This window comes from Lipophrys pholis (assembly GCF_963383615.2).
Source record: "Lipophrys pholis genome assembly, chromosome: 22".
NCBI lineage: Eukaryota > Metazoa > Chordata > Actinopteri > Blenniiformes > Blenniidae > Lipophrys > Lipophrys pholis.
In genome coordinates this window covers 18,374,330-18,392,870 of record NC_137644.1, presented here as the reverse complement: position 1 = coordinate 18,392,870, position 18,541 = coordinate 18,374,330, and positions in this window count along the sequence as shown.

The window sequence follows — 18,541 nt, the reverse complement described above, 5'->3', positions numbered from 1 at the left end:
TCTTGGCGGCCTGTCTGTCCTTGCTTATGGCATCTGTGATTGCAACAGCAAGCCATTTGCATCGATCCACTTCTGAGAAAATCTGGCATCTGGGTGGGACTGTTGTCCAAATACTGCTAGATAGAGCAACCGCACATACTGTGTACTCTATGAATGCAAACACACACGGCATGGCTTGCATACAGCACATTTTTGTACTGCCTTTTATGAGATTAGGTTTGATATTCACATGAACCCGGCAGCGTTTCTGTTTTAACAGGCTGTGGGAGACCATAATGGATCAGCACTTTAAGACTTCCAGTCAGAGATAAAGCTGGGTATTTCGATTACTTTGATTTTCAAAAGCCGGAACAATGCCACTGTCTAAATATTATTTATGGCACAGCACTGCTCATTATGCAGAATCCCAAGTGAAAAATAACTGTCTTTTCAGAACAATGGCGCCAACACTGAATTTGTCTTTCCATTGTCCTCTTAATTATGATTTAATACAATTAACAACTAGCGATTACAATAACGCACAAGCGCCGTGTAGTCATTAAAAGCTATTTGGATAGAAGACAAATTATTGAGCTTAATCGTTTGTAGTGGTGTGCGATTCATATTTTACAAACTGTGATTCACTGTCTTGATATGCACGGACAAATACATGTTTCAGAAATTATACTGTAATTATGTGAAGTGTGCATCGGGGGGGGGCAAGCAAGGCTTGCAAAATGTCGACCATTTGTTCATTGTGAAGTCCAAAGGTCTCAGTAGAGGTAACTGATGGGTGAATACTGTAATGATAATTAGTGTTGTGATAATAGTAGATGATGATGAGCGACATTCAGACGATGGAGAAATTAATTCAGTGTTTCTCGTATTCATGGTTATAATCTCATCACTCTGCCACTGACTCACATTACATCGTCCATACATTGAAAAATCGCTGTTTTCTCCATTAAAGGCACAATATGGAACATTGTAAAAGGACCACCACCAGTGAAACAGGTGTGCAGAAGCATTTTCAGGGTACTTGTGGAGAATGATACAGCTCCTGATCTCTGGAAGTAGAACTTGTTATACCACCTTTGTACACTCGACGCTGGATGAGTCACTTCTCAGATTGAAATGAGAGGTGGAAGTGACTCTGCCATCATCCTGACAGCATCAAGGACGACCTCACGGCTGTTTCAAAAGCAGCGGAAGTGAGTCCACACTTTACATTCAGTGCAGACAATACATACAAATTGGTTGGTTTGCAGAAATACACTTTTTTTTTCTCCTGTAGGAAGGAGTGAAGTAATGATTCACAAGGTTTTTGACGGACGAGGGGAACATTTTACACTCGTGTTGACAGAGTTCACCTTAAAACCTTTTTTTGAGGTTTACCTCAAAGCAAATAAAGCCCCCCATTCTCCCTTATTGTCCAGTTTTTCCATCCAAAACGACCTAATTTGAAAGTCATCTGTCGTTCAAAGATCATGTTTCTTCTTCATTATTAATATAAGAATGTAAGATTCAATTGTTTTTCCATGGAAACAGATTATATCGTAACTGGCAGCAGTCATAGACGTTAAGTCCAAATCCTAGTATGCTCGCTATCAGGGATGCAGTAAAACCAGTACGAGTTAAAAAAATGTAATTCTAAACTAAGAAGCGACATCGTTCTAACTCTGATGGTAGAAATGTTCCTGGTGATTAAGTTGCTGTTGCTGTACGAACTATCTTTCTCCTCCTCTTGATATTTTGGCTTAACAAAATTTACAGCCCGTCTTAATTATGCCATTCTCATTGTAAATAAAGAATCTCCAAACCGCTGACATTGCCCGTCCGTCCTCTCTAATGGCGTCAAGTAATACTCGTCTGGTATCAGTATCGGACCAACCCTATTACCAGCCAGACCAGGTCAGTGTTTACCGTGGTAAATTCAGCTTGTGGAAAACAATTAACTCTGCAGCAAAAATACATCATGACTTGGTGTTTTACATGAAATCAACATTTGTGCCTTACGTTAAATAATTAATTAGGTTAAAGGCGTCACTCTTCAGTGTAGATTGAGTGTGGCAAGGTTAAACAAAGATCTTCATTGTCTCTGTTGCCAAAAAACCTGGCAGAGCTTTGAAGGACTTCCTGCCTCCCTGCCATGCATTATTAAAAGCACCTCTCATTGACTCTTATACCTCAGGGTCCACTTACAAAGCTCTCTGTCTTTAAGTATCTTCAAAGAAGCAATTAGGAATTTCTTTAAAAAAAAAAGAAAAGAGGTTGACGCTGGGGTTATGACTTTATCTTACGTATCAATTTGTTCAACACGGCGACTGTTTAGCAACTCGCACATCAATAAAAATGTAGAAAAGCACACTCAAACTTCAGTATAATGATATCGAGTGGAGCTTAGAGGAAAAGTCACAGCAGTTGCCAACTGCGTCCTCGCTAAAGCTTGATCACTCAACTCTCCTGAAGGAAAAACACTATCCGATGAAGGGAAATAAAAGAATGAAATCGACATCTCACCCCCCTGCTGTAAAGAGTTTCTCTCATGCGCCCCATGGTTTCTCTGTGTATTTTAAGAAGTCTTTTCTTCAAGCGTTCAGTTTGCAGCTCCCCACTTCACAAGCTTCACGTGGATCCTGTTTGCTACACGGAATGTAAGAGGTCGTTGAGAGAGATTAAGGTAGGAACAAATAATGAAGACCAAAAAGTGATCATTGTGAAGCCACTTTGCAATGATATTGCACTTTTAGTTTCTTAACTCCTTCAGTTTCATTTGAAGCAAAAACAACTGCTTTCTGCCTATTTGCCTCTGGAGGAACCATTTTCATTGTGGCTTCACAAATATATTTTATTTCAGAAAAGTTTTTTACTGCATAATATAATATTAAAAACACCATTGTGTCAAAAATGGGCCGTGTTAATAATATGTTATTCACAGGTTTCAAATTTGCAGCACATACATTTAGTCTTTTTATTTAATATGTTGGTCTTTGTAGATTATTGTTTTTTTAATAATAATGTGAATATGTGTTTTGGTGTTGCATCCACCCCACGTCCACATTCTTACCCGACAGCATTGTCTCAGATTTTATTTTTACTTCCCCATTGCTCCTGTTATACCTAATATGACCATTAGGGTGCACTGTTATTAGCCCTGAAACTCTTTAGCATGTGGAACTTTAAATTTGATTAAACTCAACACCCCTACAAAACACGACTAAAGTCTTCTGTTTTTACTTGAAATCGCTCTTAAAATAAACTATATGGAAACCTTCAGACCGATGTTGTTTGGGCATTCTTCGAAAGAAGTGAAGTTACCCTGTGCAGTAGAAACCATTGCGTTGTGACCTTGCAATGTTAATGCACTTTGAGCGTGTAACTCTCTGTGAATAATTCATAAAACATATTTGTTCACGACTGCTGGAGCAACATTATTTTTTCATGAACGAATGCCCTGTTATTCGCAACACAGAACAAAGAAATATGTTTCTATCGTCTGTGGGTTTTTTTGCCCAGGCATTCTCCCCAACCTTCCCGACACAGTGTCTGTGCCCCATAACAGCATTTCTCTCTGTGATCTTTGCTCTTCTCGTAATGTATGTGACCACTGGAGGGCACTGTCACTTAAATGTGAACCCATGTCAACGTGGGGAAGTTCAAACTATTGGTGCTATAGTTCTGTGGGTCAATAATCCCAACATCCCTGACGCTTATTTAGTTCTGACGTGTTATTGACTTTGGGATTGTTCATACATCAAACCCTTACAGTATCTGCTTTCCTCAGGGCCAAATCTCCTGCACAATGACAAAACCCATTGCACCAAGGCGTTGTTTATCATGTCATTCACTTCAGGACTTGAAAAAGTACAGAATTCAAGAATCACACTGTGTTGTCGGCTCTCGCTGGAAACTGAAGTAATTGTTTTTGTCTGTCTGTTGCAGCTCTTTTGACAGTTTTCAAATCCCAGGCTTGCCAAAGTCAAGAGTTGACATTTGACAGCTTTTGTCTTAAATACAGATTTATAAAACTTACCCCGGCTGGCTCAGTTGGTAGAGCATGAAACTCACAATCTCAAGGTAGAGGGTTCATGTCCCACGCCGGGCGCCACCTTCCCATGGGCTCACTACCCGCAGGAAAGGTTCTTAAGTGGTGCAATGTGATCTGGGTGACAGTGCTCAGCCTGCCGCCACCGCCACCCGGAAACAGATCAGCGGGAGAAGAGGGATGGATGAATGGATGGATGGATGGATGGATGGATGGATGGACCCCATGCTCATCAAAACCTATCAAAAAGACTTTTCTCATTTCTGACTTGCTATTTGATTTAAAATAAATTCTACCGTCTGAATGGGAATGCCATATATTTTCTTGAGATCCCATGGTGATTACTGTGAGTCACATAAATTAACTTGCAAATTGGTGTGAAACCACTCTGAGAGGATGAGAGGACGGCAATCGAAGCAGTTGAGTGTTTTGAAGCCTCCCCTCTTTGTTCAGAATGGTACTTTAATTCTGACACTTTTATGGCCTCCTTGATTCCTTCTCCTTATTGCTGTTGACTGTGCTCTATTCAGTAATCTGGAACAAATGTGCGCCTGCATCGGGGTTCTGTCTTCCTTGCTTGATCCAATGTAGAGACAGACAGTCACATTTATACCGATGGTCAAATTGCACTTTACACAGTTGACTCTGCAAGGAAACCAGGATATTCTATTCTATTCTAGTCTATTCTATTCTATTCTGTGTGAGCAAAGTGTTTTCTGAACAGCAACATAATTCCCGTGTAAGAATATTATTAGCAGTAAAGCTGTGTGACTATACTTTGTGACTGTGGCTGTTCTTAAACTGTAGAGTATTAGGGGTTCCCTTTAGTTATGCACCAGACTCATCTTCTGTGCAAATTAAACTCCACCCGTGCACGCTTGCACGTGTTTATGCGCTAAATTGTTGAATGGATGGGCAATCGGGTAACCTCTAACCACTAACATCTCCCTAATGCTCTCCCGAATCCCTGAGCTTGAATTTAACCATCACAATAACTGACTCTGACTCGATTCGTTTAACCCCAACTTAATTGTAACCTCTTAACAGCCACAGCTTAACCTTTTAAATGCATTTAAAACAGCATGGGGGGGGGGGGGGGGGGGGGGTTGCATTTTGTGTAATGTGGTCTGCCCCCAAAGGGGCCCAACAAAATGAGAAATTCAACACACACTCACATTTGTTTTTCACAGGCTTACTTTAAACTCAGCCAAATTACATGTGTGATTCACTACAGAGACCTTGAATTTTGCTCCCAGGAGTGTCTATGGGTCAGTGTGCAATTCCCAGCTGTATAAATAAAACAAGCGCACGCAACCACAAATGAGTAACGATGGTTAATTAAAGCATTTTTACCTACTGCTCAATGCTTAAAAAAGCCATTTATATAATTTCTTTCTTACACATAAGGTGCAATGCATTAACCACAAGACTTTTGCCCCATTATGTGATCCTCTTTTGAAGGCCCATGTTTTATACTCTGATGTCAAAGCTACATGGTCACATGCTCCTATGTACACATACAGTAACAAGCATTTAGTGTTACTGACATAATGGAGGGAACACTGAAAACCTTTTATGTAACCTGTGTTTAATGCATATATGATACGTGTCTGCGCCCATCAAGTGCGACCCCGGCTCATATCTCATCTGGAGAGTGATCACTGTTGACATTTGTTCTCAGCTGTGAATAAATCTTCTTGCGTATCACCTATGGTCCACTATAATAGTCAGCCATACTTCCTTCAATTTATCTGAAATCATGGTTCTTAATATGACCAGGATTTTCTCTTTTGTCCTGAAACTGCCAGTCAGTTCCTCTGTAGAAACCACTCGTCTTCACATAAGTCTCATTTGTCAATATCTCCCAGGGTAGGCTTTACAAATAGTTGCTAAAGTAGCTTCTTCTTTTAAAGATCTTATCTACATCCATCATGTCATTTGCTTTGTGAGCGTTGGGGTTGTTTTCCCTCAATAGGGTCATTTTGTTCCAAGGAAAGTATTGGCGAGAACCCTGCTGAGCAAAAGCTGACAAACAAGACAGAAAAACAAAACTAAGATGCACACCCAGACAATTCAGCCAAGACGCTTGTGCACTTATTTCTCTATCTTGTCTGTCTGCTTTATTATGAGACTAATTGTTCTGTGCTGCGGTAGAAAAGAGGGGGTTTGCTGCAGATGGATTCTTGTCTGATAGTGAGCCACGAAGCTGAAAGAAGTCATTTCAAAACATTTTCTTTGGCATCTCTACCGTGGGAATTGGAGAAAAGCTCGGGATGATGAGAGAGTTGGAGAGTAAGATTAGTGCTTGTATAATGGTTATCATGAGCTCACCTGTTCAGCAGAGGACAACGTCGCCTTAAAAAAGACTCCCAGAGTGAAAACAACACATATGTTCGAGAAAGTGCACTTGAAAAATCAGAGTTTGTTTATGTGCACCTGATTGTAATGGTAGGCTTTAGAAGGGGGTTGTTATGTGTGTTTGTGTGTGTGTGATGTTTTAAAGTTAAAAACAGACAACACTATGTTTAAAAGTTAAAGGTGTGTTTCTTCTTGTTCTGAGACTTTTCACTTGAAACCAGTGTGTTGTGTGTGTATATATATAATTTGACAATCCTGTTTACATAATCATATAATTTACATCCTGGCTGGCAGACACCGGCTTATTTTTAGCCAAACGCTTTCCATCTTATCATTTTTCTCCACAATTAGATGAGCAAGTAAAAAAAAAAAGAAAAAGAAAAAATGCATTTACCATATAAGCATCTCTTTCTGGGTCATAGATAAAAAGTGATGGCGGGCAATTAAACAAGACATGATTTTTGGATTACTGCTCCGTCGATGTAAAACGTTGAATATAACCATAAAAAGATCTCTGGAGAAAATAGAGCAAAAAAGAGGCTGCTTCAGTCGACTTTCCACATTTAGGAGAAGTAGTGCAGCTTAATTAATTTGATTTATCTTATTAACTTTTACGTTACGGCTCGCTCTTCCTCGCTCGCTCTCTGCTGGCAGTTAAACTGAATCTGACATCTGACTTATCAGGTGTGCAGAAGATCAATCTTAAGGGGAAGAAGAAAAGAAAAAAAAAAAAAAGATTAATCGCGACAGAGACAGGGAAATGTGTGAGGTTGTGTGCGGACAGACACGGAAGTCTTTAAAATGTTTGTCTGCCATTCCGCTGGCTGAGCGATCGCGCACAACCTCAAGGTTTACCCTTGCTAAATGTTGCATGGTGCAGTGTTGCGGCATGTCCTATTTCCAGATACGTGGTGAGTATTATTATTATCACAGCCATGGCATCCTTCACAACCCAAGGGGCTCCTATTTTGTCACAGGTACACAGCACATTCCATTACCTCCCTCAATGCTGGCACAGACACACCATCCACGTTTCCCCATAGAGAAGGCTGGCGGTGCGCTGGCTTGCCTGAGTGTAACCTAGCCGGCCCACTATCGCTCGTCTCATCCGTTACACTCTGCTCCCATTCAATCAGAGCCCCACGCCTCAGAGGAGCCGCAGATAAAATTCTCATTATCTTAGCTCACAGAATTAAAGGGGACCAGGAATGAAGGGGGGGGGGGGGGGCCGCACATACAAACACACTGGTACAGTAGACCGCTCACACACACATCGAGTCCCGTAATCTTAATTTGTGTGCAGGTTGACGAGGCTTTATTGAGGGAATAATTTGTTACCGTCTCACTGTTTTTCTTAAGAGAAGTGTCCCCCAAACAGATTGTAACAAAGCAGTGTTACTTCCAGGCTGTTTGTGCATTTTCATGTGCGCCTTTTTTTTTTTTTTTTTTTTTTATGTGTGACCATTATCCAAATTTGTGTTCGCTACGGTTTTCACTGTCACACTCTACTCTGCTGTGAGCAAGTAATTTCTAGCTCCCCTTTCGCACATCCATAAAACTGTGGTTGTCAGAGTCGGTGTGCGTCACTGAACGCGAGTAAAATCCAGCCAATGTTTTTTTTGGGGGTGTTTTTTCCATTTCGCTTTCCACGTGTCAGAATATCTCTGTTAGAGTCAGTGATTAGAGATATTTTGTGTGAGCAGATATTCCACATCGTGTCAGTGTTCATAACTCCAAATATCTTTATCCGATTTGTGTGTGTGTGTGTGTGTGTGTGTGTGTGTGTGTGTGTGTGTGTGTGTGTGTGTGTGTGTGTGTGTGTGTGTGTGTCGCACAGAGCGAGCATGAACTCCACACGTGTGCGGGTGTATCGGCCACAGAGCGGCTGAATGAACGTCGACAGGGGAAATTTCTCCAGCACATGGAAACCCCATTGTTTATTCATGCTTTCTAAATTGAAGTGTGCATCCCTGTACTCTCCAGGCTGCGCTCTCCCGAGCATCGCAGCCGGTGAAGGAGGGAGTGAAAGAAAAGGCAAAGGAGGGATGAGATGGAGAGCCCTCTCGAATCAGATTTCCTTTCTTAAAGGCCTCCGCCGCTAACTGGTATTCAGCGCAGGAGAAGATAATGAGAGCCATTTGTCCATATTAAAGGTGATGCAGTGGAAGTTCCCCACACTCCAAATAAGAATCCATCGGCGGTTCCCATTCAGAGCTGCAGCTTCTAAGTTGCCCGTGAGCCTCTCCACAGCTCCAGGTGTTACATTGACACTTACCTCAATAGCAATCTGAGTTAGCCTGAACATTGGAGTGCTCTCTCCGGTGACCCCTCCTGCATGAATGTTTACGCGATATTGATTGTTTCTATTTACAGTACCCTCGATGCCTTAACTTCTGTTGTCTCTCTCTCTCTCTCTCTCGCTCTCTCTCATGCAGGCTCTTGATTTCAAGCAGGGCTTTTTTCCACTTGAATGTTCAATCAATTGATGATAGCTGCGCTCATCAGTGGTTTGGCAATAGAGCTTTCGGAAGGCGTTAGGTGATGAAAATGTTCATCGGAATACCATAATACGATCGGAGTTATAAACGCGGTTTGGTGTGACGGGGGAGGCGAACGCGGTTCATACACTGTGTAGAATGCAAATCGGACGCTTATGATGAATGCCTTTGTTACCGTAGCTGACGTGTGAATTGAATAAATCAGCATCGGTGTAATCTAAAAGCATTGCTTTCACCGGGGAAATGCCAGGGGCTGTAAAATATTTGTGCCACACGGTGTACTGAAGGCACAGCAAGGACGAATGGCTTTCTTTGGCAAAGCCTGCACACACACCCTCCCGCTCCCCTATTCATTAAAAGCAGAAGTAGGTCACCTACAAAATGGCTGTCACTTGGACACCCTCTCTGTCCCCCTTCCTGTTAGCATATGTTTCTTTGCGGCCTCGGCCAAAACAGGCTCCTGAATAATACACGCCAACAAAGCACCCTAAAGACAGACAGACAGCAGATTTATAGCCCACATCCCGGGTTCTTTTCAATATGCAATCCTCAGCCAATTTTCTTTTTGCGCAGCCTTTAATTACCTGTTTTAATAGGATCCCGCAAGAGTGGCAGGATGTCTTCACTAATGTCTACTTGAGAGCGGACAGAAAATCACGCAGCCATGTAATTCGCTTTTTTCGGGAGCAATGCGTCGAGGAGAGCGACCGAGTGGGAGAGGTTCAGCTCGGCGTCCTCGTTTGTGGCCTCAGAATTTGACATTGTCTGATTTTCCGAATGTGTAGCTTTTTAATTGGGTTAAGTTGTCAATTTGTTGTTTTGCGATGTGAGCACTTCTGTATTCGTGGATTCCCTGGGAATTGTCTTTTCACGTTAACATGCTCCTGTGTTCACGCCTGCTATCGAAGATGTCTTCTGGCTTTTTCCCTCAAGCTATAACCTAAATTCAGACAGCCCCAGCATAAACATGACCCACATACCCTCATGTTCTTGTTTACTTATGCTAATACACTGAAATTCACCTGTTTGACCCAGTTCCAATGGACTTTAACTTTTGGTATTGTCTAACTTTCTATCCTCTGTCATCTGACTGCGGGAGATATTCAGTCATGCAACTGTTTGGATTAGGTTTCCCATTCCTCATGTGCAATGCATTTATCCAGGACATATGAGCTCTTGCTTGGCAGATAAATCTGTTAAGCTGCACTTGTTGATTTGATACATATAAGAGCCAGAGCTTTGGTTTCCTATTGGCACAGCTGCAGTTCAGTATCGTACTCCTTACTAGTGTGAGCAGACCTTGATGGACCTGACATGTCTTTCACCGCTCATCCCACTGGCAGACTATCCGGTGAAACGACTTCTTCACCTCCTTATTCACAGAACAGCAGCTGCGTACCTGCACCAGTGTGGAGCCAAGGCGTTTCTAATATTCTGCCGACTGAATGTTTACCTTTTCCGCATCAGATTAAATGCAAATCAGGTCATTGTCTGTTTAAACAGATTAAAAAATTGCATGGAAATATTTACAGTGATGCAGCTCAGTTTCATCGTGGGTCGTTTTTCCTCAGGTCTTACTTTTTTGGGGGGGGTGGTGGTGGTGGTGGGGGGGGGGGGGGGGGGCATCATCTCATCTGCCCGTGCATAATCATCCTGTCCTCTCTGCATATGCTCTACATTAACGCAGAGATTTAACATAACCAGCCGGCCTGCAGACAGGTGCCATGTTCCTGCTGCCGCATGAATATGTATAAGACGCTGTTGCAGCACTCAAACAATTTGCATAAAAGATGATGGCTGCATAACGTAAGCATGATTTGCAATGCATAGGGAGCATATGAAGGTTGCGTGCTCCATCTCCTCTCATTTATTTGCATCCAGTGGCCCTCGCCCTCCTTTCTTTTCCCCGTTGCTCCCTTCATTCCAACCCCTTAATAGTATCAGGACACAGAGGAGATTTAGTCTTATAACAGCTTGTTTTGTTCCATTTCCTGCATTCAGTTTCATGACTCTTTCCTTGCTTTTTGTAGAGGTAGGAAAAGGTTGTTGTTGTTTTTTTTTTTTCTTTTCCACATAGCAAATCTGCAAGGAAGTAGTTTATAAATACAGAGAAGTGGAGAGGATTGCTCGCAGTGTTCACTGGGGCTTCTGGCAGGACAGCTGGTAATTCACAATAAATTGGAGGTTGAAGAAAGCCGGCTGCCCTACAGGGGATGGGGAAAATGTGCGTGGAGAAAGAGCGAATTGGGAACCGTGTGCTGTATGCACGTATGTAAGTGTGTTTCTGTGGAGCTTAACTAAAGTCCTCAGCGGCCCTTTGGGCAAAGTGTTCTCCATCGTATGAGGAGTGGAGGCACACCGAGGTGGAAGTGTGTATTTGAGTGTCTCAGTTTGCTGCGGTTTGATTTCTGCTTTAGATGTATTGATTCTGTCAGTGCTCCAGAGGCATGCGGAGGCTTGCTCGGATCACACCTCAGCTTTACAAAATAATCGCCTCGATCTGGAGCCACTGCTTAGTGGCATCAACAACTGTGAAGCTCGTCCCCTTTGTGAAACAGAAAAAATATAGATGGCCAATACACTTGTCAGCACCTTGTCACAGTCTGAGAAGTCGGTCCAATCCCCAAACACAAGCGACACTTTAACTTTCATCAAGCCAACTCCTGAGAGTCTGTGAAATCAATGTTAAGTTTCTCTTATGATACGACCGCGAAGTTGTTTAATATTTGCACTTATTTTTACTTTTGCCCAAATATCTACGTGATTATTCAGTTACAGTGAAAGGATCAAATTAGCTGAATGCAGAGACAGTCAAACTATCGGTTTCAAAAATGCTTCAGAGCATTTTACATAAAGTCCAAGCATCAACTGATAAAAGTGAATCACCGCTTTTACATTTTACCAATTTCATTTTCATACAAGTATCCTTACTTCTGCTTATGTAAAGGATATGAGTATGTTTAAAATAGCTTAAAATACTTGTTTTATTCGTGATTTTACACACTAATAAACCTCAATTGTTGAATTTAGTGATTGAACTAACATTTTAATGAGGCTATGAAAGGGTTTTCAAGGGTTTACAACGAAACCCATCTTCATATCCACTTAAATCCTATCTAAAACATTTGTCTGTATTTTTTTTTTCAACTTCTCGAATCTCTTAGCTCCTGACAATTCACCGCCTCTATTGCCTCAATCTAGAGAAAGTTATCTGACCATCAGTGCAGTGAGCCAGCTCTTTTCCTCCATTTAAATTTATGTGGATTTCCATTTCTAGGATGAGTATGTTTATTAAAGGAGTTAAGTCATGAACCCAGGCTTTGCAGCTGGATCCCTTTTATCCGTGAACATAGAAAGCCTTCCAACTCGGACCCAACAGGTTCCTCTCTGTGCAGAATAAGTTGTGTGTTCAATAATCATGGGGCACATGAACCTGACCGGTTTACTGAGGGGTGTTGTCGATTGAGATATTTCTCTTGTCTGCCTCGGCATCAGTACCCTGTCTTCTCCTCCATTTGATATAAAGCCCTCTATGTGGGCTTCAATAAATGTGACTATCAAACTGAAATGACACCCTGTTATTGGGCTACAAATAAATCCGCATTCCAGCCATAGAAACAGTCCGTCCGTGTTCAGACTGAAAACAAAACTGGAATTTGAAAATGTCAACTTATTGAGAATTGTCGAATTCGCGCAGCTGAGAACTGGGATAATTATCAGTTGCGACGGTCCCATTTGCAAGTTTACAGCATTTACATGACGATATCAATGAAGCCACATGGCCGCCTCAGGCAGTGTCGCTTCATTGGTGCACAAAAGACACAAACAAGCTTGTCATCACATGACATCCACCAAAGGAGGAAATGAAGGTCAGGACCTACCAGTTATTGTCACAGTACATCTATGCACAGTTTCTGTAGAGCCACTTTAAAGTGGAACTGTATGACTTTTACAGAGATTAGATCTCTGTTGACTGGGTCTATAGATTTGCTTTGTAGAACATTGCATTTATTCTAGGATTTACTCAGCAAAGTGTCCTGTTGAGATCATTTACCGACGCTAACACAGTGCAACACTGATACTCGGCTGTTTCAGTTGCATCTTTCCCTTTGATTACATTTAATTAATGGCATTTCTCGAGCTTGTCACATACTGTCTTTCCTGTCAGAGAGAAGCGGCAAACGTACCTCTCCCACCTGGGGATAAAAAAGATTTACATGATTTATATCCTGCACTTCCTTCCAGTCCTAATTTTTGGACCAGGCATATAATTGACAGTCTGACAGCTGAATAATGAGGAAGTCTTACAAAGGAGAAAAAGCTAAACGTGCAGGAACAATCTGAGCTCTTCTAAGGTTAACCCATGAGTCGATGTGCTTCAGTATCAGAGTTGGACTTTGATGAACCTGAACACATTCAGATAAATGTCAACAATAAGCGCGTTGGCTGCAGGGACACGGAGGGATTTTGCTGAGCATCTGGCACTGTTTTGTTTAACTTATAATTCCACCAAAAGAAATGTGTCAAGGAGAATCTACAGAACCTTTTACAGTTTGCAGAACAACTAAACAGACGTAATTTTCCAAAAGTATTCTATTCAAATATGCGAGTTTGACGAATCTTTGTGTAAAACAGGAACTTTAAAACAGGATGGCCTGTGAAAGTGATTTAACCCACAAATTTTCCTTTGCAGAATTTGCTCCCATTCTGACAAGGCAAGTTATCCGTCACAGTAAAGAAGTTATCTCGTTTTCTTTTTTTAGGTTGTGAGCGAGCGATTCTCTTGCAGCAACAGCTGAGCTCCCTGTGTGAAACTAATTCAGTGCTTGCTCGAGTACGTATGGTTTCCCACCAGGCCGGCTATAAGATTGGTGGTATTTTTCTCTCACTTATGCTCCAATAATCTCGCTTCTGATGTCTGCAGTCCACTTGTGCGTTTTGGTCTTATTTTTGCCCAGTTCTTGTCATGGCACGTTGCATTTTCTCGAAGGCTACACTTATTAAAACTCCTTTTCTTCTCTTTGTCAAATCGCAGGCGTTTATGTCTTACTTAAAAAGGCTTGTCACTTCTTTACGTCTCTGTTTATCTCCCTGCCTTCCCATTTTTTTTTTTTTTTTCGGTCCCGTGGCTCCGCCCACCATCTCACTCGCACAGTAAGCAGCTTGGGTTTTTAAACTCTAGGCTATGGCAATAGCACACTGCCCATCTGTCACGGCAGAGACTTGCCATGAAATGGCCAACTCCTCAGCATTGCCGTGTGATCCTCTTATATGCTGTGAGCATAGCAGTCACCCATCTCGCTCTGGGAAGAGTGAAAAAAAAAAAAAAAAAAAAAAAAAAACCTCCCCTCATCACCCTGTAAGGCAAAAAGACTGTCAGATTTCGACTGAGCAGTGAAGAGATGGGCTTTCTCATCTTCTCAGGCTCATACCAGAGGGCACAGTTTTAAGGGGAGCAGGCAGCCCACAGTTATGGAATTATAAGAAAACACAACCCGCACATCAGGTTGAGTCCCAGGCAGGGGATTATGGGTAAACAGGAAGTGTGCCTTTGCCACAGCAGCCATTACCGAGTTTCATATCCTGGCAAGCAAGGAACCCGACGCTAACCCTTGAAGAAGTGCAACGCCACATAAATAATCTAAAAGCACATTTGGATGCGACTATACTTCAATCCAAAAAGTGTCAAATCTTCCTCCAGACTTCCTCCTTCCTCCTCTGGATTTGAACCCAAAAGGGGAAAAAAAAAAAAAGAAACCTGGATTGTTAACATCCAAACATCAACCGAGAATTTCCATTTTTTTACTTCTTCTCTCAGCTCACGTGGATCACGAATCCTGATTTCACAATCACGTGCAGCTCAACAGACATAAATCAAGCTGTTTTAATGTTCATGCAGAGAAAATGATTAGGTAACAAATTTGTGACCTGATTCCCTCCCCCCCATCAGATACAATACAAACATGCTTCTCAGCTGGAATTTTGCACGATTTTAATGAGATGATTATTAAACTCGTACTTGTCCTACTTGCTGCAGTTTGGTTTGATAATGAATCGGGGGGGGGGGGGGGGGGGGGGGGGGGGGTGTGATCGGGGAAAGAAACAGAAGTGAGAGTGATACATGAATAATGAGATGATTGGTGACGTGTCAGTTTATAAATGTGACAAGACGCTTTTGTCTATTAAAGGCGCTGAGGAGTCCCAAAGTGCGGAGTTGGCACGTTACTACCTTCAATCTCCGAACCATATGCAGCGGCTTATTCGGTAGCCTAATAGAGTGTAAACTGTTTGTCTGCTGAAAATGAATATATTCACTTAGCTCTGAATTGTGTTCCAATTGAATTTTATTCGGTTTAGGGAGCTGCGTAACATGGGGCGCTGGAATGTGGCATCAGCAGAACTATCACTTTGCTTTAGTACAGTAGCAGCAGTAAAAACGTTCACTTTGAATAATTCCTTTCAAGCTGATATTTACTCTTGGTATTTCCGGCTCCTTTCTTTGGATTTTGTTGACCTTTACATTCCTTTAAACTTTACACTGAATCCTATCATTAGGTACATTGCGGCTCTGCCCTGGAGATATAGTCCTCATCTGCTGGCTGCTCCATAATTTATAACACTTGTCTTGTTGTGAACTGTGGCTGCAACCAATGTGTAATCTAGGAAAGGATCGATGCCTGACAGCTGAAGTTGGGACAGAATATCTGTCCCGTCTAACCTCAGATGTCCGGTGGGAAATACAGAGGAGACATTTTGAAACTGCAAATAAAATTTGTTGGTGCCTTAATCAAAATGTCAGCTCATTCTTCTCCGTCTCTCCCTCTCTGTCCTTCTATCCCTCCATCTAAATCTCTGCTATAAAATTCTGCAATAAAATTCGGCCCGGGGTAAGTGATGCTGAGCACACACTCTAAACTTTCCGCATTACACCGATGCTCTCGGACTGTGCAGCCTTTCCAAGTTTCTGTTGTATAAAACATAGATTTTACAGTTTACTATAATCCACAGCATTATTGTGTAGTTTTTACATTGATAGTAAAACAAAAAGTAGTAAGACACAAGGAAACGATTGCTGCTGAGCAAGTGGCAGCTGCCAATGTTTCGTTTAAGTGAGGATAGTGAAGAAGTGTCTTGTGCTGCAATGAAAAATCAAGAAAACATTATTCAGCCAACGGAGCCTTTTTGTGTGGAACGTGCATTTTGAAAGTAATCTATTACTTTACAATAACCTTAAGGCTCCGTTGACATGTCGTTTTGAAGTGAAAATGGAAAACTTTCATTGTATTGCTGGTGTCCGTTCACACGGCAATGGTGCTTGGAGCCACTGAAAACCCAACTTTTTGAAAACGGCTCCCAAGGCGGAACTTTTAAAAAATTGCTCCATCTCCATGAAAACGGGCGAAAACACAATTTTCCTGAAACAATGCCACAGAGCATGCGCACCACGGCTGTAGTATGTAGTACTCCTGCTTATTTGTTGCTGCCTGGACAGTTGGACAACTTTCTCGTGCTGAATGATAGAAAATCTTCCTGTTTTGAAAACTTTTCAGTTTCAGTTGTTTCACCCCAATTTTATATAAAACTTTATTTGAATTTTTTGTGCGAGATTTTGTTCTTACTGTTCTTCGCATGTGGAAGTTCCTCGATCTGATTATGCGCCATACTGCTTGAAATGCTCATTACATTACATGGGATGCAACCATGTTATTGGTGATATATTTCATATTTTAGGTGTAAGACACGCAGCATTTAAAAATCCAACATACAAACACGAAATACCCACAGGATAAGCTTCTCTATGTGTTCATGTCTGAACAAACAAATACAATTCGCACCAAATCCCCTCTGTGGTGTCGAGACACTTCAGAAGAAACCTAAAGCGTTTCTGTTCTTTCTGCGCATTTTCCTCAAGCAAAGTTTACCAAGTGGACAAGTAAGTTTGGGGAATTGGAGTGCTCCCTCTACATCTTCAAAACTCAAGAATAAAGCATCACCTTGAAAACAAGAACCCATATTCACAGCCTTCCAGCTTTGTAAATGCATTGATATGTTAATCCATCATTTCTTTTTTGCTATTCCCAGATGTGTATAGATTTGCAGAGCCATTGATTTTCAGTAGGGAATTCTGGAAAATGTCCAGCAAAGTTTTTGTGGTTTCCTGAATGTCAGGACTGTGTGGAGAGATGTTCTGTAAGGCAGGTAGAGAGACTGCAATGCTCGGGGGCTTGGCACGTGTTTGTAAGGTAATTTGTGCTCCTTGGGACTCGGATAGAAGACACACTTGTACAGATAGAGCTGGAAGATGTAGCGAAATCCAAAATATGTCTGGCATTTTATTTTTTCTTTAACCTTTTCATTGTTTCCATTATATCAAGGCAGAACAAACTTTTTTTTTTTTTTTTTTTACCATTTGCCCAGTCGGTTTGGCTTCGCCAACTGCAGAAAAAAGCAAAACAAACACACTACCCAACGTAATCCATACTTACACTGCTGCTAGTCAAGAGTAAGCTGTGCTTTTGCCTTAATGCCATCTTTCAGCACAATAACAGATGAGGACGCTTTGCATCTGCAGCTGGCTTTTCGGAACAAGATTTTGTATCTCAAAAGCCTCTTTATGCTTCCTGCCATGTCTTTGTCTCAGCTACGGTTGGCAAAAGGTCTGCACTCTTCGCTGCAGGCCACACCACAGCGCAGTCCGTAATCTCCACAGTGGCCCGATCAGGCCCGGTTCCAAACACACCACGTTTCTAAAATGCTATTTACGCAATGCCAGTCGTGGGCCCCAGACACAGAGCTTCTGAAGTGATGACAATTACAGTCGCGAAATGTTGGATGTTTCCCGACATTTCATAGAACAGTTTTCATCCAAACTTTGTTGCCACAGGGTATACCATGGGTAATTTATGGGTATTTTAAAGGGCTCATCTTCAACTTTATCTTTGGTTAAAGCTCATTTTCTCAGTATAGAGTCTCTCTTGAACTATTGAAGTGTTTTGGACAGAAATTTTGGGTGTTCATTTGCATGTCAACAAAGCCACTGAAACCTTTTTCGCAAACTTTTCTCTGTGTAGGTGGCCAAAACACTGGTACTGCGACTATGCATGTGCACCACAGCTGTTAGGCAGAGTTCTTCTGAACACGCATAAGTCGATGGACAATAACAACGTTTACAGCGTATTATTGGCAAAACTTTTCCAAAACAAAAACCCCCAAAACAATGTGTTTTCACTTGAAACACAGTCGCGTAAACAGGTCCTCTGTCTGACTGTGTTAGGCTGTCTTTCTCCGTGTGTTCCCTGTGTTTTGACCCAAATAAACGAAAGAAACTTCGAACCTTGGTCAAGTGAAATAGCTCCAAATCCGTTGTCATGTTAATAGGGCCTCAGAGTAGAATTCCATCATAAATATCCTGATCACATCAGAGGATTTCTCAGTTGTTACGGCACCGACAAAATTTACACTTTATGTTCGCTCCAGTTTGGGTTTGGTTTCAGGACTTTTAAATTCTAGGTTGGTGACATACATTTGCTGGGTTAGGATGTAAAAACTACACAGAAAATATGTGTCTGTGGGCCCCACATGGTTTATGAGTGGGTACCATGGACTAACAATGAACAGCCTACATGAAACCGAGAGTGCCCCATATAGGTTCACTTATGTG